The sequence below is a fragment of the Thalassophryne amazonica genome, chromosome 4 (genome assembly GCF_902500255.1).
Source record: "Thalassophryne amazonica chromosome 4, fThaAma1.1, whole genome shotgun sequence".
Taxonomy (NCBI): domain Eukaryota; kingdom Metazoa; phylum Chordata; class Actinopteri; order Batrachoidiformes; family Batrachoididae; genus Thalassophryne; species Thalassophryne amazonica.
This window is the reverse complement of record NC_047106.1, coordinates 31212647-31239381: the sequence shown is the minus strand read 5'-3', so window position 1 is coordinate 31239381 and position 26735 is coordinate 31212647.

Below are 26735 nucleotides of genomic sequence, written 5' to 3'. Positions count from 1 at the left end.
TCAGAATGTGATCTAAATGTAAAGATCTTTGCTCAAGCAAGCAAATTTCATAACACAACAGACAAACTCACACATTACATTGCTTTTGTGTGTGTGTGTGTGTGTGTGTTTGTGAATACTAAAAGACCCTGTTCACAATAAGCTGATTCACATCTGTGCAGCATCATGATTCAATTTCAAGGTCGTGTTGGCACAATGTGCACCAGATGATTACATCTTCTTGAATGTTTGGCCTTTCACTTGTTGAAATCGTATTGGAGACATGAAAGCAGGATTGGCAGCACCTAATAACCGATACACGGTCAAATAGCATCCAGAAATGGAATGGCTAAAGAATGTTGACTAACCAAACTGCTGCTTTGCTCTCGTGATTATCATCGTGGAAAAAACATGGTAGAAGTACATATATTGTGTAGACAGAGAGTATTACAACCCAATGTGAATAAACTGTCACAACTTGCATACCTGACTGTTTGGAATTGTTTGACATACATGTTGCAAACAATTTACAAATGATATAAGGTACAGCATTGAACAAAAAAACCTGAAATCACTACCTATTAGCTAATTACTACATTACAGTTACCTGCCATTTTATTTCTGTGTACCTTGGATATATCTTGATGAAGTGCATAGTGCAAGTAAAGTTGGTACGTGTCCAACTCCACTTTCCTATTTGCGTGGCCCAAGGTCTGAGTGCAAAGTAAGGCTCATGATGCAAAAGGCTGTGTTTGGCCTCTTAATTAATCATAGGTTGTTGGCTTCATCATACAGTGACCTCTGGTGGGCAGTGGGCAGGTGTGAGACTGGGTGTGAAGCAATGGGGATGAGGATCAGCAGAAGAGTTAAACTAATTTGGGGTCTTGTTCATGATTGGGGGGGGGGGGGGTAAGATGGAGTGTGAGATCAATAGATTAATCAGTGCTGTGTGTGATCCTGCAGACACTGTACCGGACCATCATGTTGAAGAAAGAGCAGAGCCAGAAGGCAAGGTTCTCAATTTACCAGTTGATTTATACTCCTATCCTCACCTGTGGTCATGAGCTTTGGGTAGTAACTGAAAGAACAATATCACAGACATAAACAGCAGTAATTAGGTTTGTTTTTAGGGTATCTGAACTTTCACTCAGCGACAGGGTGAGACGTTTGAATAACAGGGTGGAATTCAGAGTGCAGCCACAGGTTTGCACTTGGTGATGGTTGTTTCCCTTGGGAGGTCTTCCTTGTGCATCCAGCTGGGAGGAGGCCTCGGGAAAGGCCCAGGAAATGCTGGAAGGATTAAATTTAAAAGCTGGTTTGAGAATGCCAAGGGATCGTCTGAGTTAGAGGGCTTGGTTAAAGATAGGGAAGTGTGGGAGGAGCTGCTTAGTCGTGTTAGTTGTGACCTGAACCTGGTTGAGTGGCAGAAAATGAATGAATGAAGGATTAATGAAATAACCACAAGTTTGTTTTAGGCATAACATGAATTACACTAATCAGAAAGTCATCTGTCATTAAATCAAATCAAATCAAATCAATTTTATTTATATAGCGCCAAATCACAACAAACAGTTGCCCCAAGGGGCTTTATATTGTAAGGCAAAGTCATACAATAATTACGGAAAAACCCCAACGGTCAAAACGACCCTCTGTGAGCAAGGACTTGGCGACAGTGGGAAGGAAAAACTCCCTTTTAACAGGAAGAAACCTCCAGCAGAACCAGGCCCAGGGAGGGGCAGTCTTCTGCTGGGACTGGTTGGGGCTGAGGGAGAGAACCAGGAAAAAGACATGCTGTGGAGGGGAGCAGAGATCAATCACTAATGATTAAATGCAGAGTGGTGCATACAGAGCAAAAAGAGAAAGAAACACTCAGTGCATCATGGGAAACCCCCAGCAGTCTAAGTCTATAGCAGCATAACTAAGGGATGGTTCAGGGTCACCTGATCCAGCCCTAACTATAAGCTTTAGCAAAAACGAAAGTTTTAAGCCTAATCTTAAAAGTAGAGAGGGTGTCTGTCTCCCTGATCTGAATTGGGAGCTGGTTCCACAGGAGAGGAACCTGAAAGCTGAAGGCTCTGCCTCCCATTCTACTCTTACAAACCCTAGGAACTATAAGTAAGCCTGCAGTCTGAGAGTGAAGCGCTCTATTGGGGTGATATGGTACTACGAGGTCCCTAAGATAAGATGGGACCTGATTATTCAAAACCTTATAAGTAAGAAGAAGAATTTTAAATTCTATTCTAGAATTAACAGGAAGCCAATGAAGAGAGGCCAATATGGGTGAGATATGCTCTCTCCTTCTAGTCCCCGTCAGTACTCTAGCTGCAGCATTTTGAATTAACTGAAGGCTTTTCAGGGAACTTTTAGGACAACCTGATAATAATGAATTACAATAGTCCAGCCTAGAGGAAATAAATGCATGAATTAGTTTTTCAGCATCACTCTGAGACAAGACCTTTCTAATTTTAGAGATATTGCGAAAATGCAAAAAGCAGTCCTACATATTTGTTTAATATGTGCTTTGAATGACATATCCTGATCAAAAATGACTCCAAGATTTCTCACAGTATTACTAGAGGTCAGGGTAATGCCATCCAGAGTAAGGATCTGGTTAGACACCATGTTTCTAAGATTTGTGGGGCCAAGTACAATAACTTCAGTTTTATCTGAGTTTAAAAGCAGGAAATTAGAGGTCATCCATGTCTTTGTGTCTGTAAGACAATCCTGCAGTTTAGCTAATTGGTGTGTGTCCTCTGACTTCATGGATAGATAAAGCTGGGTATCATTACCTTTAAGAACCTTCGGCACTGGAACTTGGCATATTACTATTTCAACGGCAGACTCAAACAAGAGGTTGTGTGTTGAGGAAATGGATCTGCATACAAAACCTCAAAGCATAAGTGGATCAGTTACAGGAGTGCCATTTATGTCTCTCGTCCTCGGTCTTTGAGGCTGAGAGATGTCTGGGAAGAACCTATGGAGTTATGAGGTCACGGGACAGAAGTGTTTGGTGATGCCGATATCTTTGCAGGAGAGCGAAGGTCCAAGTCATTAGAGTTCTGATGCATCCTGATTGCTGTATGGTTGTGAGACTTGGATGGTAACCAGGGACCTAAGGTCTTTGGTACGCAGTCTTGTTGGAGGATCCGTGAGTACTGTTGTACTAGGTTTGTGTCAAAGAAGCAGTTACTTGTAAACTCAGATCAGAAGCATCATTTCTATGTGAGGAACCCTCAAGTACAACATTTAGGCCATGTGCATGATCCAGTACGCAGGCACCTCACTGTGGAGAACCCCAGCCCATTTTTCATCTGGCCACAGCAGATAAATGTTTTTTTGTGAGATGGGGATGCACTGGTTTTCTGCCTGGGTGGTTGCCATCCAGGATCCAGGATGGTTCTGTGGTGTGATCGATGCAGCGATGCACAGGACCAGCACATGTTCCTAGAATTGACCTGACTTTATTGGACTTGACTTGAAAAGTTAATGAGCATACAAGCGAGAAGTTTTGGACACAGTTATGGTTTAATGTATGAATTAAATGCATGAAGGTTTCAGGACTAAAGTCTGACTTTTTCTCAACTTCATCCGTTAAGATGGTAAATCCCATTCCAGTCACCTGGCCCAAATGTGAGTTTTGCTGATTTACGGCCAAATGGTGGAGAACTTTGCATGTACTTTATTACATCAACAATGTTCCAACTCTTCCAGAATACACATGGATATTAGCAGAATACAAAACAAGAAAAATCCAACTATAATTAGCCAAACACGTGTTGAGGCCATTACTGTGAATATATGTGTTGTTCAGGAGGATGTTGGCTGATAGGCATCAAGTCATAGAAAGGGTAAATGCCTGTCAGTGACCTTATCCAAGATTTAACCGATTTATTTTACAATAAAATGGTGGAGAAACTTTTTCCACTTGCTTTGTCAAAATGATATATTTCTCAGAATTTTGTAATACTGAATTAATGCCGAGAAATGCTCCAAAAACAAAAGCAAACAAACAAAAATGCCATACATAATTAGCAAACCAGTCATTAATCACTTAGGGCCATACCTTATGTCCAGTGTAAAGCGGGGCAAGTTCCAGCGCAGTATCATTGCTAGTTTACACCAGATTCAGTTGCCAGTTTTACTCCCAACACTCATATCCAATAAATCACAATGGAACCTGCATTTATATTGGTATGTCAATCAAATCTTGAGATGTGATCATGTGGCGAACTGGTACACCCATAATATCCTTCGCCAGAAAGTATTTGTCATATATATATATACAATCAAAAATCACGTCTAAAGTCCAGCATTGTTCAGCCTATTTTCACCAAAAATTGACTAAAATGTATGGAAAAAGTTATGTACAAAATTCATACATAGTCATGTATAATTTTAGTGGGTTTTTCATACATTTCACAAATTCCATGCATCCAGAAAGTATTCACAGGGCTTCACTTTTTCCACGTTATTATGTTACAGCCTTGCTCCAAAATGGATGAATTCTACACACAATACTCCATAATGACAATGTGAAAAAGTTTTTATTTTTGTTTTTTTAGATTTTTGCAAAGTCATTTAAAAAAAAAATGAAGAAACCACGTGCACATAAGTATTCACAGCCTTTGCCATGAAGCTCAAAATTGAGCTCAGATGCATTCTGTTTCCACTAATCATCCTTGGGATGTTTCTGCAGTTTCATTGGAGTCCACCTGGGTTAAATTCAGTTGATTGGACATTATTGGAAAGACACACACCTGTCTACATATATCCCACAGTTGACAGTGCATGTCAGAGCACAAACCAAGCATGAAGTCTGGAAGGAATTGTCTGTAGACCTCTGAGACAGGATTATTTCATGGCAAAAATCTGGGAAAGGGTACAGAAACATTTCTGCTACTTTGAAGATCCCAATGAGCACAGTGGCCTCCATCATCCATAAATGGGAGGGGTTTGGATCCACCAGGAATGTTCCTAGAGGTGACCACCCGTCTACACTGAGCAATCGGGGGAGAAGGGCCTTAGTCAGGGAGGTGAACAAGAACCTGATAGTCAATCTGTCAGGAGACTAGAAATAAAATTCTCTGGCAGCACGGTGGATTAGTGGTTAGCACTGTTGCCTCACAGCAAGAAGGTCACGGGTTCAATTCTCACCTGTGACCTTGGTGTGTGGAGTTTGCATTCCTCCGGGTGCTCCAGTTTCCTCCCACATTTAAAGACATGCAGGATAGGTGAACTGGAAACTTTATGATCGTACTGGTCTCCCTTGTAAAAAAAGATCTTGATCTCATTGGGACTAATCTGGTTAAATAAAGGTTAAAGTAAATTTTAAAAATTGAAGGAAGCCACTTCTTAGTAAAAGGCACATGGCAACCTGCCTAGAGTTTGCCAAAAGGCACATGAAGTACTCTCAGACCATGAGAAACAAAATTTTCATGAGAAAAAAATCCTCACAGCATGGTGGTGGCCTACGACGGCGTTTTAGGGCCACATTGAATTTTTTTTTTTAGACTTTGAGAATAATGTCACAATATTCCGAGAATAAAGTCGTAATATTATGAGAATAAAGTCGTAATTTTAAGACTTCGAGAATAAAGTCATAATATTACGAGAAAAAGTTGGAATTTTACGAGAATAAAGTTGTAATATTACTAGAATAAATTCGTAATTTTCCGAGAATAAAGTCATATTACGAGAATAAAGTCATAATATAATATTTTGACTTTTTTCTTGTAACATTACGACTTTATTCTCGTAATATTACAACTTTTTTTTTCTCGTAATATTACGACTTTTTCCTCGTAATATTACAACTTTATTCTCGAAGTCCAAAAAAAAAAAGAAAGAAAGAAAGAAATTCAATGTGGCCCTTAACCTCCGTCGTAGTGGCCGCATCCTGCTGCGTGAATGTTTTCCAGCAGCAGGAACTGGGAGACTAGTCAGGATTGAGAGAAAGATGAATGCAGCAATGTACAGAGACATCCTGGATGAAAACCTGCTCCAAAGTGCTCTTGGCCTCAGGGGTGATGGTTCATCTTTCAGCAGGACAATGACCCTGAGCAAACAGCCAAGATATCAAAGGAGTGGCTTCAAGACAACTCTGTGAATGTCCTTGAGTGGCCCGGCCAGAGCCCAGACCTGGATCTGATTGAACATCTCTGGACAGATCTGAAAATGGCTGTGCACTGATGCTCCTCATTCAACCTGATGGAGCCTGAGAGGTGCTGCAAAGAGGAATGGGCAAAACTAACCAAATATAGGTGCGCCAAGCTGGTGGCATCATATTCAAGAAGACTTGAGGCTGTAATTGCTGCCAAAGGTGCATCAATAGCTCAGTCTTACGTTTTTTTTTTTATGCTTCCACCACAAAATGAGTCACTTATGTGATGCGTTGTTATTTTACTATTTCTAACCCTACCCTTGACCCTAACCATAACCTAACCCTCTCCCTTCCCCTAACCCTAACCATAACCTCACAGACACCCCCCCCCCGCGTCACTCTGCATTTTGTGCTCCTGTCACCAAATTACTTCATTCTCCCGCCATGAAAAGTGTCACATTTTCGTGATGCATTTTTGTGACGGCAGACGGCAGCACAAACCATAGATTAATTTACTTTTCATGGTGCCATCATGAAATGGCGTGAGATTTGGTTGGCATCAACAAAGAATTGAGCACAGGCTGTCAATACTTATGTACATGTGATTTCTTAGCATTTTATTTTTAATAAATTTGCAAAAAAAAAAAAAAGTTTTTTCATGTTGTCATCATGGGTTGTTGTGAGTAGAATTTTGAGGGGGAGGAAAAAAAAAGAATTTCATCCATTCTGGAATAAAGTTGTAACATAACAAAATGCGGAAAAAGTGAAGCACTGTGAATACTTTCCGGATGCACCGTACCTTAAATAAGCACATTCACAATGCACGTACATCCTGCATGTCTGCATGTATCATCACAGCATTATGGTGAATGTATGATGAATGTATTCACTAAAGTTTATAAAAAGACAGGCTTGTGAAATATTACAACTTGCAACTAAAAAGCAGTTACAAACAGATGCAACAATGGTAATAATACACATCGTGCATCCACCTCATTATTGTCTGCCAGCCTCAATGTCTAGGCTTACACACCTCTGTTTGTGCATGTTTGAATGTCCATATGTCACATTTTATTGATTAGACAGCTGTAACAATGAGGTAAAATGTAAGCACAGACTCAAACAGTTCCAAACAGTGCAGTCATCACACACTGTTTTGTGTTTCCAATGAGCACGATTCCATTGCAATCATTGTGGTCCATAAAACAGCAATGTTATGTCATCAGGTTCTTTTTCCTGCTTATAATCAGTGCCTATAATTTGACATTTTTCTATCAAGCTAGGCTGTAAAATAAAAGGAAAAAATATGCTTCAGTGACTTTTCAGGCATTTTTCCTTTTTTTTTTTTTGGTCTTTGAACATAAGCAGGAAATTACTCTCACATGCATGCCGTGGTTGCCACATTGTGTCATAGTATCTTTCCATGATATTGACAGGATCATCTCTTTTGGAGGAACTCCTCATAATTTACCGGAATACCCTGGTTTGGAAATGCGTGTATCTGCCTAATAAACACTAACCAGCATGAGGATATTATCAAACAAGCAAAACCATAGAAAAATAAACCCTACAGGATTTCCCCTTCAAGTAAAACCATCTGTTGTTATCGTCTCCAACAAATGGGCTCTCTGACAACATCCTTAGATCTAATGCGTTAGTGACATGTTTTGTATTCTGGCATCTTTGCCAAATATGCTTACTTAAATCAAGACAGACCTTCAGCATCTTTTGTAAAGAACATTGTGTCAGGTGTCAGGATGGACAAAAGTTGAAATAACAGAATGTAGTTGTGATAGTCCCGTTATTTACAGAGTGTGAGTAAAAATCCACTCGACCTCTGAAGCTGTTTTGTTCAAATTCAGTTTAACTTACCATTCTACCCCATATATCTCTATTTCACTTGCAGACGATGTGGTTCTATGTAATAAAAGTCACATGGTCAGTCTGGCTCTGTTTTTGAACAGCTAGCCGTGAGTGACTTAATACTCAAAACATTTTGGCTCAGTGAAAGGTGAAATGGCGTCTTGTAAGATGTTGATCAGTGGTGAGGGCACACCAAACATTTAGAACTGTCGGTTAACTGCTTAAATTTGTAAAAGAATCGAGTGGAAGCATTTTTTTGCTCCCTTGCGTATTTTTTCCACATGCATCGTGCTTAATTGTCTCAGATGTTCATCAGTGGGGTAATCAATATGTAGACCTGGGTTTGATTCCTGGTCACACTACCTGTCTGTGTCCTTGTATAACACACTTCATCTGCTTGCCAGACTGTGGCTACCCACTGCTGCTGGGGGTTGGCTTGTACCTAACTTTAATTAGAATAGGTTAAAGGCAGAGGACATGTTTCACTGTAAAGGCCATTTGTCTTCTGCATTATCTCAGTCCACTCAGCTGTAAATGGTTCCCAACCTTGACTGAAGAAGAAACCTGCCTCAAATTGGCATTCCATCCAGGGAAAGTCATAGACCCGTCCACTTCACACAACAGAAAGTGGGGATAAGTACCAGTGGACTTCAGGGACTACATAGCATGTACTTTATGACAGGTGGTTTTGTCTGGAGACAAATGCAGGACTCAGGTAGGCAGTTAGGGTTTGAGCAAAACTTTAGTGAGGTGAAGAGCACAGGTCGGTACACGGAGAGACAGTCCAAAAAACACAGCAAAAGTACCATAGACATCAGGCTTAAACAAGGTTGGAGTGAACAGGCTGGAGGTCGGTAATACGCAAAAGCAGGCAGGACAATGGACACAGGAATCAGAGGCAGGAATGAAGGCACAGGGCGCATCAATCTGGCAAAGAAGCAGAGCAACATGAGCAATATATTTATCTTCCGATAATGAGAGGCAAAGACACAGGTGTGCGCAGAAAGCACCTAAAAGAGGGCGTGGCCAGGGCGAGAAAGAGATTGAGAGAGGGAGACAGAGAGACACGCCCACATCCCAGAGAGCCAGAAAACCCAACACAGGGAAAAAGTCAACCAAGAACATAATTAAATGAAAAGAAAACAACCAATCAGATAAAAACTAATCAAACCCCCGCAGCAGATAAACTCATGACCTGACACTTTATGCAAGTGGACCTTTAAGATAAGCACTAATAGTGCAGCAGATAACAGAATATTTATAGAGGACTTCTTCAAATGATGATACAAGCAAGGGCGCAATTTAGAACTAGAAATTGGGGGGGACAAAGTGCGAGGCCCGCAGGGTCGAAGCCCATAGGCCGGGGCTTTAGGCCCCCAGAAGCCAACGGTTTCTAGATAAGCTCAGATGCATTCTGAGCATCCAGAACAGTAATTTTAATGTTTTGAGAAGACCATAAAGTGGACAGCATTTGACTTTGAAACTGTGGATATAAGTACTTTATACTGAGAATAGCCAGCATTGATTTTATTAACATCCTGGTGTAAATAAGGTATCACCACATGTGTAGAACTCAAAAAGAATGATAGGTTGAGTTTTCATTAAAAAAAACAACTGCAATGTGGTAAAATGTATTCATAAATATGAAAGAACAGGCTCTTAATAATTAACTATCGCATACTGTATTTTTTTTCTCAAGATTTGTTTTTGCATAAGTTTGAAAAAACAACAGATCATACATTTAGGATGAATTACTTATCATGAATTTAATTTTCAAAGTGACAATAATGACAACACTCATACTGAACATAATTTTGCTTGCATAGACTGGCTTTTGGAGATTAAGCAATAATTGAAGATGGGCTTTCTGAGGTCCCAGATAGTTTTTCTGATTTCCTTTTCTAACTTTCAGATTTTAGTAAATTAGCATATGGTCCATTGATACTTATGTGTAGACACTAGTCCCTAGAGGCAACTATTTTTGGTTTCAAATCTGGGCAAATGCAGTCCCAGAAAATTCCAAATGTGACAAACAAGAAACAGGTGTTATAAACAAGTCAATGCTGCTAAAAATACAAACTTGCAGAAACAAAGATACTATTCTGACATGGTTTGCACATAAGACTAGCATAGCATGGATACAAGCACCAAAGTCAGTACAAATACTCCTTAGACATTACTCTTCTGAAAACGCCGACTAGCCACTTGAATTTAAATACACGGCCATGTAGGGGTCAATTGAAGAACTGCACAGGGATCTAAATTTTAAAGTGTTCCAATCATATTGGAAGCTATACCACATTATTTGTCTCAACACAAATATTCCAAAAAGGTATAGTTTGGACTATCTATGACTGAATGTTATGGAGTTATGGGGTAAAAACAGCAAGAATGATGACAAAGGTCAGTTCCAGTTTGTACAGGGGTCAGAAGCATGTGTCCTCCATCACCCGTAAATGGAAGAAGTTTGGATCCACCAGGACTCTTCCTAGAGCTGGCTGCCCTTCTAAACTGAGCGATCGGCGAAGAAAGGCCTTAGTCAGGAAGGTGACCAAGAAGATGGTCACTCTGTCAGAGCTCCAGCATTCCTCTTTGAAGAGAGGAGAACCTTCCAGTCAACCATCTCTGCAGCAATCCACCAATCAGGGCTATATGGTAAAGTGGCCAGACGAAGGTCACTCCTCAGTAAAAGGCACATGGCAGCCCACCTGGACTTTGCCAAAAGGCACCTGAAGGATGCCCAGACCATGAGAAACAAAATTCTCTGGTCTGATGAGACAAAGATTGAACTCTTTGGGGTGAATACCAGGCATCATCTTTGGAGGAAACCAGGCATCCCTACAGTGAAGCATGGTGGTGGCAGCTTCATGCTGTGGGGATGTTTTTCAGTGGCAGGAACTGGGGGACCAGTCAGGATTGAGGGAAAGATGAATGCAGCAATGTACAGAGACATCCTGGATGAAAACCTGCTCCAGAGCGTTCTTGACCTCATACTGGGGTGATGGTTCATCTTTCAGCAGGACAATGACCCTAAGCACACAACCAAGATATCAAAGGAGTGGCTACAGAACAACTCTGTAAACATCCTTGAGTGGCCCAGCCAGAGCCCAGACCTGAATCCAATTCAACATCTCTGGAGAGATCTGAAAATGGCTGTGCACCGACACTCCTCATTCAACCTGATGCTTGAGAGGTGCTGCAAAGAAGAATGGGCAAAACTGCCCAAATATAGGTGCACCAAGCTTGTGGCATCATATTCAAGAAGACTTGAGGATGTAATTGCTGCCAAAGGTGCATCAACAAAGTATTGAGCAATGGGTGCGTAGTTTATTATTTTTAATAAATTGGGGAAAAAAACTTTTTTCATGTTGTCATTATGGGTTGTTGTGAGTAGAATTTTGAGGGAAAATTAATTTACTCCATTTTGGATTAAGATTGTAACATAAAAAAAGTGAAGCGCTGTGAACATAATAATAAAATAAATAAATAAGGTGGATGCCTTCCTATATGGCCTGTCCCTCACCACACACACACACACACACACACACACACACACCACATTGCTGTTTCAGACACACTAATTTACACAGCAGAAATAAATAAAGTGAAATTATACTCTACAGTTTAAGTGTGCTTACACTGGTGGGATATGCTGCACCCCCCATGACCCTTTTTTGGAGTAAGTTGGTATAGAAAATGGATGGATGGAAGTGTCTTACTTAAGCCATAAAAGAGTTCAGGTTAATCAGTAATTATCAGTTTAATTAGCTTACAAGGCAGAAAAAGTTAGAGAAACTCAAAATATTTAAGTTAATTGCTCCCTCCCCCACCCCCCAAAAAAGAAAATTAAGCTTACTCTTTTTAATCAAATGAGTTATTTTGAAAGGTTGGGTTTACAGTTCATTAATCATATACAGTGGGGTAAAAAAGTATTTAGTCAGTCCCTGATTGTGCAAGTGTCCTATTTAGAAAGATGAGAGAGGTATGTCATTTTCATCATAGGTGCACTTCAACTATGAGAGACAAAATGAGAAACAAAATCCAGAAAATCAAACTGGAGGATTTTTAAAGAATTTAATTGTAAATGATGGTGGAAAATAAGTATTTGGTCAATAACAAAAGTTCAACTCAATACTTTGTAACATAATCTTTGTTGCAAGACAGAGGTCAAATGTTTCCTGTAAGTCTTCATCAGGTTTGCACACACTGTAGCTGGTATTTTGGCCCATTCCTCCATGCAGATCTCCTCTAGAGCAGTGATGTTTTGGGGCTGTCGCTGGGCAACATGGACTTTCAACTCCCTCCACAAATTTTCTAAGGGGTTGAGGTCTTGAGACTGGCTAGGCCACTCCAGGACCTTGAAATGCATTTACGGAGTTACTCCTTCATTGCCTGAGTGGTGTGTTTGGGATCATTGTCATGATGGAAAACCCAGCCATGTTGCATCTTCAATGCTCTCATTGCAGGAAGGAGGTTTTGGCTTAAAAATCTCACGATACATGGCCACGTTCATTCTTCCCTTAACATGGATCAGTCGTCCTGTCCCCTTTGCAGAAAAACAGCCCCAAAGCATGATGTTTCCACCCCCATGCTTCACAGTATATATGGTGTTCTTGGAATGCAACTCAGCATTCATCTTCCTCCAAACATGACTGGTTGAGTTTTTACTAAACAGTTCTATTTTGGTTTCATCTGACCACATGATATTCTCTCAGTCGTCTTTTGGATCATCCATATGCTCTCTAGCAAACTTCAGACGGTCCTGGACATGTACTGGCACTGGCAGGGGGACATGCCTGGCACTGCAGGATTTGAGTGCCTCTCTGTGTAGTGTGTAGCCTTTGTTACTTTGGTCCCAGCTCTCTGCAGGTCATTCATCAGGTCCCTCTGTGTAGTTCTGGGATTTTTGTTCACCGTTCTCAGGATCATTTCAACCCCACGGGATGAGATCTTGTGTGGAGCCCCAGATCGAGGGAGATTATCAATGGTCTTGTATGTCTTTCATTTTCTTACAATTGCTCCCACAGTTGATTTATTCACACCAACCTGCTTGACTATTGTAGACTCACTCTTCCCAGCCTGGTGCACATCTACAATTTTCTTCCTGGTGTCCTTCGACAGCCCTTTGGTCTTGGTCATAGTTGAGTTTGGAGTCTGACTCTTTGACTGACTCCAACAGGTGCCATTAATACAGGTAACAGGTGGAGGACAGAAGAGCTTCTTAAAGAAGAAGTTACAGGTCTGTGAGACCCAGAAATCTTGCTTGTTTGTGGGTGATCAAATACTTATTTTCCACCATAATTTACAAATAAATTCTTTAAAAATCCTACAATTTGATTTCCTGGAATTTTTTTTTTTTCTCATTTTGTCTCTCATACCTATGATGAAAATTACACCTCTCATCTTTCTAAGTAGGAGAACTTTCACAACCTGCTAAGGAACAGGGAACAGGATGTTGACAAGCAACACACCAATATTCTGCTTTTGTGTTATGGTATTTAACCTGTTCTAGAAGATGAGACGTCTGTGCAGAACTAAATCAGATGTATTAAGTTTTTTTTTGTTTGTTTTTTTAACTGTCAGTACTGACTGTATTGTTTTAATATGTTCTTCCAAATGTGGCATTTACTTGGATATTTCAAAATTCCTAGTGCTGACTTACCCTATTTTATCACATCTAGATTAAGCATATTTTTGACAATTTGATATTTTCATAAGTAAAAACATATTAAGCAATCAAAGATGTTATTATTTTCCATCTGCTAGTGTTGTTTGATTTAGTAACAGAGTCACGACTTGGGGAAAGTTATTGTTCAGTACAGCAGACAAAACAGTTTTCATTCCCAGAATCTGGAAATGTTTTTCTAACAGCAGCAAATGTTGTCATGAGTTTTTGCTTCAACATTTGGATTGTATTGAAAGTATCTTTAAAAACACACAGATACTTGACCGCAAAGATTTAAAGAATAATCAATAATATCCACAGCTAATAACACTGTGTCTAATTATATAATTACAATAGTCACACACACACACACACACACACACACACACACATATATTATATATACACACACACATGTGTGTGTGTATATATATATATATATAAGCAAACTTTCCTTTATTTATTATATTCTACCAGGTATTTGTCAAACAAATTATTTTTCACCTTTTTCTTTTGCCAAGATGTTAGAATAATTTTTGTTATTTTTGGTGGGTTTTTTTTTTCTTTTAAATCATTAGATTGATTGCAAAATAGAGACTAATTTAATGCAAGATTGTAATTTTTCACACCACAAACCAGTTTATGCACATTAGATTTGCATAACGTTGTAGTTTTCTGCTCAGCCACTTGAGGGCACTGTGACTATGACAAACACTGGGTGATGGCAGCAAATAAGATAACAGAGTAAAGCTAATAAAAGGGCTCAACACACTTTCCTAATGCTGTTATGTTATTGATGACAGTAACAGTAAAAAAATATTGCTGAAGCAGTTGATGACAATGATTACACAAGATAGTTAGCACATTAAAAAAGTGTACAAAGTTGATTTGTGTAATAGTTATTGTCAATTGTGTTTACTCAAGAGCTTATAAAACATTTTTAGTATGTTGATTATTTCTATGAAATACATTTAGGTTTTTAGTTTCCGCTGATTGATGTACACCAGCAAGCATGTAGACAATTGGGACCATTTTGGAGCCACTCATGTACCAGGCAGTTGGGGTGACTCAAATGTGGCTTGATCACCTCTTTGTCAGATGAAGAGGACCAAGAAATGGACATGAACATTCTCCAACAAGAAAAAACAAACAAAACAAAAAAAAAACATTGTTTAGTTTACTGGCTCTAAGGTCCGACAACAAGTTTGAGAGAAACTGAAAGAAAAAGGGGAGCCTCTTTGATAAAATATTCACAGAGCCAACAAATCATCTTGAGGATTGCAATTGCTGTCATCTTATAATTTACCCAACTATGACATGATGGACATCAGAGGTCTGATCCATTTGCTAGCCCCAGTAAAGCAGACCCTTAAGCCCCAATGTAGAGTTGTGTAATGCGGTGTACCAACTACGCCAAGCTTATGCAGCCCTACTTGGCAATGTACTGAGGGATGCAAAGGGCTACATGAAGTGAATGCCAAAAAAATTAACATGTTTAATTATTTCGCTTACATTCGGCGTAGACCAGCCCTATGCCGTCTACGTCTATGCAATACTCCGCTACTGTATGCAAGTGTGCATAACACTGCGCTACTGTACACCAAGCCACCAAGCAATTATACGCTACCCTACGCCACTCCAGCGAAAAATCCTTTTTTATCAGTGTATACCTGCATTTCTGGATTTTCTTCATTCCGTGCAACTATACTGAACTGTGCTGGCAGTGAAGCTTCAAAACCCCAGAAGAAGAAGAGGCAGGCCAAAACCCCAGAAGAAGAAGAGGCAGGCCAAAACCCCAGAAGAAGAAGAGGCAGGCCAAAACCCCAGAAGAAGAAGAGGCAGGCCAAAGCTTCCCCCCCCTGCGTGCAACATACACAGCCATTCCTGCGTAATAGATACACAGCACAATGCAACTCTACTCAGGCCCGGTGTGAAAGGGGCTTCATGCAGAAAACTGCATTTCAAAATCTCTTCTGATTTTACCTTAGAGCTTTGACCTTGACATGACCTGTGTTGTGAGAGGAGAGTCCACTGAGTTTAGCCACAAATTTTAACTGAAATCACTCTTTGCATTTTGAAGATATCAGTCCATAACATGATCACCTCTGACTTGACCTTGACCTTTGACCTTGATATGACCTGTGCTGCAAGAGGATGGTCCACTGACTTTAACCACCAAGTTTTATTGAACTTGCTCATTCCATGTTGAAGTTATAGGTATGGACAGGCTTTGTGGCGAAGTTAAACTGCTTTCTTTTTCTGGAGTATGGATGGGTGACCTTCAGAATAGCTTTGAACTACAGCACCACCAGATGTACTGCCTTTGAAATGAAGACTTGGTTTGTGTTTGCCATGAAAAAAGTCAAGAGTGTCCCCACATGTGGGCAAGATGTCCACGTCTATATGAAGCAAAATCCAGGCTTAAGATTAGCCAAATATGAAGCCTAATGGAAAAAAAAAACTGGCAGTTCAGCTGTGCTGCAGGACAGACCGTCCACAAATACAATTTGCACTGAATGGACAATCCAGAGCAAGTGGATAGTTGGCTTTAGGTGAAAGTATGCTGAGCTATCTGCAATGTTTAAATAAAAAGAAGGAAAAAAAAAGATTATCCATATGGAAAAAATCATTCATAGCAGCAGTAATAGACTTCATCCTTCTGACCTCTGAAAAACACAAAAACAGACACTGGAAATTAAAGTGATTCTTCCAGCAGAACATTTCCCACATGATAATTTTTGGGGGAGGGTGGGGGAGAAGGGGGTGTATCTACTGTAGTGCATTATTGCCATGACAACAGATTAATTGGAAAGATGCATCAAGAGAGTAGAATGAATCTGATTACACTCCTACATTCTGATGTTCATCAGGGATCATTTCTGGCTTCTCCTCTGTTCAAATGGTGGTTGGATCAGGTCGTGGAGTCCAGTGACGTATGAGGAAAGATTCATTGATCTTAACTTTGTGGATAATTCTGTGATCTTTGTGCACTCAATGGATGCCCTGATTGCAGAAGTTGAGAAGTTGAGTGAGGAGTCGGAGTGTCTGGTTTTGTAATTGTCCTGGATCGAGACTACGATCCTGGATTCAGTCATCAGAAGTATATCTGGTTGGAGTGAAAGTGTCATGTGCAAACAGTCACTTAACTCAGCAGTGATGTTTATGTCTCTTGGACCTTGGCCTTTGAGATCAAGAGACACCTGGGATGAGCTTAAGGAGTCATGAGGTCACTGGACACAGGTGTGTGATCTCAAGCACAGTCTCACTCCCATGTTGTCACATAGTTACACTTGGTCAGTGCTCCTTTGCTCCACTAGGTGATGAGTTAGGTAGCCTGTTTTTGTGTCATTTAGTGACAATGGGGAAACTTGATTTAGTTTTTTATTTTTATTTTTTTACAGCAGCGTCACTGTGCTCTGATAATCTGCTTCACGTCATCTGTTTGGGTTATGGTTATGGTCATAGTTAGGGTTGGAGTTGGGGTAAGGGAAGTGTTTTCCTGCACATCGTAAAATGATGTGAAGGGACTTCCCAACTCACCACATATTGGTGTTTGGTCAAAACATGACTTGGGAGTGACAATGTGTTGTTCTCTTTCAACGATATCAACATCACCATAGGTTGAAGTCTTCAGAGAACTGGTTCTTCTTGTCTACCATATGGTTGTGAGAGTTAGAGGATAACCAATAAACTAGATGTCTTTGTTGCTAGGCCTCTTTGGAGGATCCTTGGGGGTCACTGGAATGACGTTCTGTCAAATGAATGGTTACTTAAAGAGACTCAGATAAGGAGTGTCACTTGCCAATATTTTGGCCATGTGGAACTTTTGCCTCGACATGACTGAACATGCAGGTGCCTCAATGTTCTCCAGCAGCTGGAGAAGGATGGTCATGCTTCACCTGGTTGCTGGAGATAGATGGTTACTTTCAAAAGGTGGGGATGGTGAGGATGACAGTTAACTGCCTCAGTGGTTACCATCCAGGTACCAAAACCTTAGTGCAGTGGATTAGGCAACACGTGGCATCAGTGCATGCTCACAGACCTGACCTCATCACTATTTGTAGAGCAGGTGGCTCTGCAGCATAGGAGTTGGACTACCAATGTATAGAGGCCAGCTGATGCCCTTCCTGGAATATGATCCAACATGCAGGTGGCTCAACTCTGAGGACCTCAGCCAATGGAAAAGGGTAGTTCTGACCTCAGTTTGGTGAATGTGGTGATGCACAGCACCAGCCAATGCTCCAGACCTGATCTGAGCTGAAAACAATGTTATGATGTCTAATTTAATTATAGTAAAAAAATTTCTCCCTTCCAAGAAAAACCTGAAAAAGCATTTGGTCTGACATGTCAGAAAGTTTGATGAGGACAAAAGAGAAAATATTTAGGCCTACCACTCATCCATCAAATTTCAACAGCATGCTCTCGTACACATGTTGAGCAATGGGAAGTATGCCCATGTTCGATTGCATTAGGAATGTAAAAAATCAGTGAAATGACCCTGAATCCCTGTGATGTATGAGGAAAACACTGTTGATACCTTTTCTGTTTCTGCAGACGTGATGTAAACACAAAAATTGCTTCCAGACTAACATCTCATAGGTGAAAGAAGACCTGGCTCGAGAAGGCTGTTCTCGTCCTGACAAAAATCTCATGTTTGGCCTTGAATGCTGGCCACTTAATTTTTCATTCACACCTCTGACCTTCTGTCTTTGTATTACAGAAAAGACACGGGGCGTGACAGCACTGCAGCTGAGACACGAAGAATAGACGATCCGACGTCACAAGATTCCACAGTAAGTACCCTGGATTCCTTTATTTTCCAGGCCCTTTTTCTGTCCGTTCTCAAAGGTTGATAGAAGGATGATTTAAGATGGAGCACACAGAGCCAGATACTCTAACCAGAACCACACACTTTCACAGACAGTGAAGACTTGACTAATCTGTCTTTTAGTAATTACACAGATTGACCCACAGACTAACCTTTTGTGATGACAGTGATGAATACAATAATAATAAATCTTACAAGACGTGTTGGCGTCTTTGCATTATTTCCTTTAACTAATGAAACAGCAGGAATTTGACTTTCACGTTACTAAATGTGCTCTGGTATACCATGTGAGGGGGGGGGTAGTTCAGTGTATCAGCACAATCAAAGATTCAGCAATATTCATACTAGCCTGCATATGGAGCAACTTCACGCCACTCAGAAGATGCAAAATGAATTTTTACTTTTTTAGGATTAAGGTTGTCTTGCTATTCACAATTAAAAATGAACAGTTTCCATGTCCAACAATTCTGTCCAAAAGCAAGAACTTGTTGGAAAATTGGAAATTCTATGTAATGGTCCAACATTCAGAAAGAGTGATGGGGAATAGCGCCACCTTAAGGAGAGTAGCTTCAACCCTGAGTGTGTCATCTGTTGTTATCTGTGCATTTTGTTAAGTTGTATTTGTGTCCTGCCACAAAGGTAACTGTTATATTAAAAATAGTCATCCGGACACATTATAGTACTGAAATCTGTACCAGAAAGCAACCGGGGATAGAAAGAAACTAAATGAATAAATAATCCTCTGCCAAACAATCAGTCTACCGAGAAAAAAACATCTACCACTGACTTCAGTGCTCTGCCTTAGCCAACACAAAGTATAAGATTAAAACAAGAAAGTTGTACGTAGGCCATGAGGTCCATTGGTGCCGGTGCTTATCCCCGAATTCCGTAGCATAAAGTGAATGAGTCTACTACTCCCCCTGGACTAGACGGCAGTCTGAGGCAGCATACTTTCCCAGCCAAGACTGCTGGATCGACTGAGACATTGCAGATTAAGGCCCTTTCCCATAATGCAGATCTAGCACTACTCAGCGCGGCTCATCTCTACTCTACTCAGTTTGTTACCAGGCATGTCATTTTCCATTGCAATTGAGAACCTCCTCAATGTGGGCGGGGTGTGCAAAACTGCTGTGACATTGATTTATACACAACACAAAAAGGAAACACCTAGGTAATGGTAATGGATGCCTGCAATGCATTTCAAAATGAGCAAATATTTGCACAAAAACAATAAAGTTTGAGTTTGAACATTAAATATCTTGCCTTTGTGGTGTATTCAATTGAATATAGGCTGAAGCGGATTTGCAAATCATTGCATTCTGTTTTTATTTATATTTTACACAACGTCCCAACTTCATTGGAATTGGGGTTTTAGACTTTACCAGGGAGGCCAAGGTATGTGGTGCCCCTGTACTTGGCACACACTCTCTGGTCCCCTTTTTTAAATATGGGTACCACCACTCCAATTTGCCACTCCTTTGGCACTGTCCCAGACCTCCATGCAGTGTTGAAGAGATGTCACATCCAAGACAGTCCCTCAACAACCAACGCCTTCAGCATTTCTGTATGGATCTCATCAACCCCTGGGGCTTTTCCCTACAGAGTTGTTTGACTACGTCAGTGACTTCCAACAGGGAAAATGGTAAATGGACTGCATTTATATAGCGCTTTTCCATCTGCATCAAATGCTCAAAGCGCTTCACAAGTAATGCCTCACATTCACCTCGATGTGAGGGTGCTGCCATACAAGGTACTCACTGGGAGCAACTAGGGGAGTAAGGACCTTGCCCAAGGGCCCTTAGTGGTTTTCTGGTTAGGCTTGGATTTGAACTGAGGATCCTCTGGTCTCGAGCCCAGTGCTTTAACCACTAGACCATCACCTCTCCCGATTGATTGGAAATTGATGGCGATCCCCCATTTGCTTCCAGCTTTGCCTCTACTACAGAAGGCGCTCCAGTCTGATGCAAGAGTGCTCCTTCCAACACCCATTTATCTCCTTAGTTGAGGTCACAAAAGTCCCATCCTTACTGCATACAGCTTGCATGGTTCCCAGTTTTCCTCTCCTGAGGTGCCGCACGGTCCTCCAGAAGCACCTTAGTGCCAGCTGAAAGTCCTTCTCTATTGTTGTTCAGAACTTCTCCCACACCCACTGCTTTGCCTCCCCGCAACACAGGCTGCCACCCATTGGGCCTGCCGGTACCTTGCAGTCTCCAGAGTCCTCCAAGATAACATATTCCGGAAAGACTCCTTCTTCAGTTGGATGACCTCCCTGACCACCAGTGTCCATCACAGTGTTGAAGCACCCAAGACCTTCAGTCCACATCTCCCTGCTGCAGCTTCAGCAATAGAAGCTTTGAACATTGCCCATTCTGGTTCAATGCCTCCAATCTCCACAGGAATGCTAGAAAAGCTTTGCCAGAGTTGTGAGTTGAAGATCTGTCAGACAGTAGGCTCCTCTAGACATTCCCAGTTCACCTGCACTATCTGTTTGAGCTTACCAGGTCTGTCCAAATTCCTCCCCCACCCTCTGATCCAACTCACCACCAGATGGTAATCAGTTGACAGCAGCTGTCCCTCTCTTCCCCTGAGTGTCCGGAACATGCAGCCTCATGGCAGATTACATGATCACAAAATCAATCAGCGACCTTCTGCTTAGGGTGCTCTGGTACCATATGTGGTTATGAGCGTCCTTATGTTTGAACATGGCATTTGTTATGTACAGTCCATGATTAGCACAGAAGTCCAGCAGCAAATAACTGGGTAATAAATGGGTTTTCGTCTCCCAGCAGAACAATAGAGTTCTCCACTGGAGCCCCATGGAGAAAAATCTGGCCAGGGACTTCAAGAAGGCTGAATACTTCAAACTGGTGCATACACACAAACAACAGAGTTTTACTCCCCCCCCCCGCAACCCGAAGACACAGGAGGCAACTCTCTTGTCAAAAAATGAGCCCACCTCAAAAAATGAGGTGGGCTTCATAGATAATTGGCAAAGCTTCTGGGGAAAACCTGGTCTTGTTAGGAGAGACGGCATCCATCCCACTTTGGATGGAGCAGCTCTCATTTCTAGAAATCTGGCCAATTTTCTTAAATCCTCCAAACTGTGACTATCCAGGGTTGGGACCAGGAAGCAGAGTTGTAGTCTTACACACCTCTCTGCAGCTTCTCTCCCCCTGCCATCCCCTCATTACCCCATCCCCGTAGAGACGGTGCCTGCTCCCAGACCACCAATAACCAGCAAAAATCTATTTAAGCATAAAAATTCAAAAAGAAAAAATAATATAGCACCTTCAACTGCACCACAGACTAAAACAGTTAAATGTGGTCTATTAAACATTAGGTCTCTCTCTTCTAAGTCCCTGTTGGTAAAGGATATAATAATTGATCAACATATTGATTTATTCTGCCTAACAGAAACCTGGTTACAGCAGGATGAATATGTTAGTTTAAATGAGTCAACACCCCCGAGTCACACTAACTGTCAGAATGCTCGTAGCACGGGCCGGGGCGGAGGATTAGCAGCAATCTTTCATTCCAGCTTATTAATTAATCAAAAACCCAGACAGAGCTTTAATTCATTTGAAAGCTTGTCTCTTAGTCTTGTCCATCCAAATTGGAAGTCCCAAAAACCAGTTTTATTTGTTATTATCTATCGTCCACCTGGTCGTTACTGTGAGTTTCTCTGTGAATTTTCAGACCTTTTGTCTGACTTAGTGCTTAGCTCAGATAAGATAATTATAGTGGGCGATTTTAACATCCACACAGATGCTGAGAATGACAGCCTCAACACTGCATTTAATCTATTATTAGACTCTATTGGCTTTGCTCAAAAAGTAAATGAGTCCACCCACCACTTTAATCATATCTTAGATCTTGTTCTGACTTATGGTATGGAAACTGAAGACTTAACAGTATTCCCTGAAAACTCCCTTCTGTCTGATCATTTCTTAATAACATTTACATTTACTCTGATGGACTACCCAGCAGTGGGGAATAAGTTTCATTACACTAGAAGTCTTTCAGAAAGCGCTGTAACTAGGTTTAAGGATATGATTCCTTCTTTATGTTCTCTAATGCCATATACCAACACAGTGCAGAGTAGCTACCTAAACTCTGTAAGGGAGATAGAGTATCTCGTCAATAGTTTTACATCCTCATTGAAGACAACTTTGGATGCTGTAGCTCCTCTGAAAAAGAGAGCTTTAAATCAGACGTGTCTGACTCCGTGGTATAACTCACAAACTCGTAGCTTAAAGCAGATAACCCGTAAGTTGGACAGGAAATGGCGTCTCACTAATTTAGAAGATCTTCACTTAGCCTGGAAAAAGAGTCTGTTGCTCTATAAAAAAAGCCATCCGTAAAGCTAGGACATCTTTCTACTCATCACTAATTGAAGAAAATAAGAACAACCCCAGGTTTCTTTTCAGCACTGTAGCCAGGCTGACAAAGAGTCAGAGTTCTATTGAGCTGAATATTCCATTAACTTTAACTAGTAATGACTTCATGACTTTCTTTGCTAACAAAATTTTAACTATTAGAGAAAAAATTACTCATAACCATCCCAAAGACATATCGTTATCTTTGGCTGCTTTCAGTGATGCCGGTATTTGGTTAGACTCTTTCTCTCCGATTGTTCTGTCTGAGTTATTTTCATTAGTTACTTCATCCAAACCATCAACATGTTTATTAGACCCCATTCCTACCAGGCTGCTCAAGGAAGCCCTACCATTATTTAATGCTTCGATCTTAAATATGATCAATCTATCTTTGTTAGTTGGCTATGTACCACAGGCTTTTAAGGTGGCAGTAATTAAACCATTACTTAAAAAGCCATCACTTCACCCAGCTATCTTAGCTAATTATAGGCCAATCTCCAACCTTCCTTTTCTCTCAAAAATTCTTGAAAGGGTAGTTGTAAAACAGCTAACTGATCATCTGCAGAGGAATGGTCTATTTGAAGAGTTTCAGTCAGGTTTTAGAATTCATCATAGTACAGAAACAGCATTAGTGAAGGTTACAAATGATCTTCTTATGGCCTCGGGCAGTGGACTCATCTCTGTGCTTGTTCTGTTAGACCTCAGTGCTGCTTTTGATACTGTTGACCATCAAATTTTATTACAGAGATTAGAGCATGCCATAGGTATTAAAGGCACTGCGCTGCGGTGGTTTGAATCATATTTGTCTAATAGATTACAATTTGTTCATGTAAATGGGGAATCTTCTTCACAGACTAAAGTTAATTATGGAGTTCCACAAGGTTCTGTGCTAGGACCAATTTTATTCACTTTATACATGCTTCCCTTAGGCAGTATTATTAGACGGTATTGCGTAAATTTTCATTGTTACGCAGATGATACCCAGCTTTATCTATCTATGAAGCCAGAGGACACACACCAATTAGCTAAACTGCAGGATTGTCTTACAGACATAAAGACATGGATGACCTCTAATTTCCTGCTTTTAAACTCAGATAAATCTGAAGTTATTGTACTTGGCCCCACAAATCTTAGAAACATGGTGTCTAACCAGATCCTTACTCTGGATGGCATTACCCTGACCTCTAGTAATACTGTGAGAAATCTTGGAGTCATTTTTGATCAGGATATGTCATTCAAAGCGCATATTAAACAAATATGTAGGACTGCTTTTTTTGCATTTACGCAATATCTCTAAAATTAGAAAGGTCTTGTCTCAGAGTGATGCTGAAAAACTAATTCATGCATTTATTTCCTCTAGGCTGGACTATTGTAATTCATTATTATCAGGTTGTCCTAAAAGTTCCCTGAAAAGCCTTCAGTTAATTCAAAATGCTGCAGCTAGAGTACTGACGGGGACTAGAAGGAGAGAGCATATCTCACCCATATTGGCCTTTCTTCATTGGCTTCCTGTTAATTCTAGAATAGAATTTAAAATTCTTCTTCTTACTTATAAGGTTTGAATAATCAGGTCCCATCTTATCTTAGGGACCTCGTAGTACCATATCACCCCAATAGAGCGCTTCGCTCTCAGACTGCAGGCTTACTTGTAGTTCTAGGGTTTGTAAGAGTAGAATGGGAGGCAGAGCCTTCAGCTTTCAGGCTCCTCTCCTGTGGAACCAGCTCCCAATTCAGATCAGGGAGACAGACACCCTCTCTACTTTTAAGATTAGGCTTAAAACTTTCCTTTTTGCTAAAGCTTATAGTTAGGGCTGGATCAGGTGACCCTAAACCATCCCTTAGTTATGCTGCTGTAGCCAAGTGCTTGCTCACGGGGTCGTTTTGACCGTTGGGGTTTTACATAATTATTGTATGGCCTTGCCTTACAATATAAAGCGCCTTGGGGCAACTGTTTGTTGTGATTTGGCGCTATATAAAAAAAATTGATTGATTGATTGTCTACTGGGGTAAAGTCGAATGCAACAACGCTCAGCCGGGGTATCCCCACACACGCCCGGTGCCTCACACCCTGTGCATCTCAAGAGAACAATAAGGTCCAACCCATAAATAAGTAAGTAATGTTTATTTATATCGCATCCTTGACAGACAAAGGAAGTCACAAATTGCTTCACAAAAGGCACATACAGATAAAAATTCTGTGAAAAATACAATTTACATCACAATAAAATAAACACTGAGACCACTGCCTTTTCAGACTAAGCCTGGCCAGGATCCATGGCAAACGCGGCCACCAGGCGCTTGCTCACGGGCCCTCCATCCAGGCCTGGTTCCATACGGGGGCCCCAGGCTTCCTCAAGGCTGGGTCACATTTCCTCTGCCTCGGTTGTCCATGGAGTCTGTGAACCATTCTTAGTCTGGCCCCTTGCATGAGACCGATTTGCCATGGGAGACCTTACCAGGAGCACAAAGGCTCTAGACAACACAGCTCCCAGGTTCATGGGGTCACACAAACCTCTCCACCACTACAAGGTGATGGTTCCCGGAGAGGTAAACCTTTGCATTTATACCATACCATTTGGCAAAATTTCAGTTTGGACGAGATTATTCCAGCTTTTTTACAAAGATTCAGACAGGTGTAGTGTGCAGTGTCTTGTCAGTTCCAAATTACATATTAAAAATTCTTAAGGATGAACCATCATTGCACCAAAACATCAATGATAAATACTTGTTTGTTTTATTTTTCAAAGGGTGACAGGTCTGGACTGCAGGCAGGCCAGTCTAGTACCTGCACTCTTTGACTATGAAGTCACGCTGTTGTAACACGTGCAGAATGTGGCTTGGCATTGTCTTGCTGAAATAAGCAGGGACGTCCCAGAAAAAGACGTTGCTTGGATGGCAGCATGTGTTGCTCCAAAACCTGGATGTACCTTTCAGCATTGATGGTGCCATCACAGATGTGTAAGTTGTCCATGCCATGGACAGTAACACACCCCCATACCATCACAGATGCTGGCTTTTGAACTTTGCGCTGGTAACAATCTGGATGGTCTTTTTCCTCTTTTGTCCGGAGGACACGACGTCCATGATTTCCAAAAATAATTTGAAATGTGGATTCATCAGACCACAGCTCACTTTTCCACTTTGCATCTGTCCATTTCAAATGTGCTCGGGCGGGCCCAGAGAAGGCGGCGGCGTTTCTGGATGTTGTTGATGTATGGCTTTCACTTTGCATGGTAGAGTTTTAACTTGCACTTGCAGATGTAACGATAAACTGTGTTAACTGACAATGGTTTGACAGTGTTCCTGAGCTCACGCGGTAAGATCCTTTACACAATGATGTCAGTTTTTAATGCAGCACTGCCTGAGGCATCGAAGGTCATTTAATGTTGGTTTTCGGCCTTGCCGCTTACGTGTAGAAAGTTCTCTAGATTCTCTGAATCTTCTGATTATATTACGACTGTAGATGATGGAATCCCTAAATTCCTTGCAATTGAATGTTGAGAAACATTGCTCTTAAACTGTTGGACTATTTTTTCACGCAGTTGTTCACCAAATGGTGAGCCTCGCCCCATCTTTGCTTGTGAATGGCTGAGCCTTTTGGGGATGTTCCTTTTAAACACAATAATGACACTCACCTGTTTCTAATTAGGTGTTCTTTGAGCATTCATCAACTTTCCCAGTCTTTTGTTGCCCCCGTCCCAGCTTTTTTGAAACGTGTTGCAGACATCCATTTCAAAATGAGCAAATATTTGCACAAAAACAATGAAGGTTATCAGTTTGAACATTACATATCTTGTCTTTGTGGTGTATTCAGTTGAATATAGGTTGAAGAGGATTTGCAAATCATTGTATTCTGTTTTTATTTACATTTTACACAGTGTCCCAACTTCATTGGAATTGGCGTTGTACACAAGTTTAGACTCA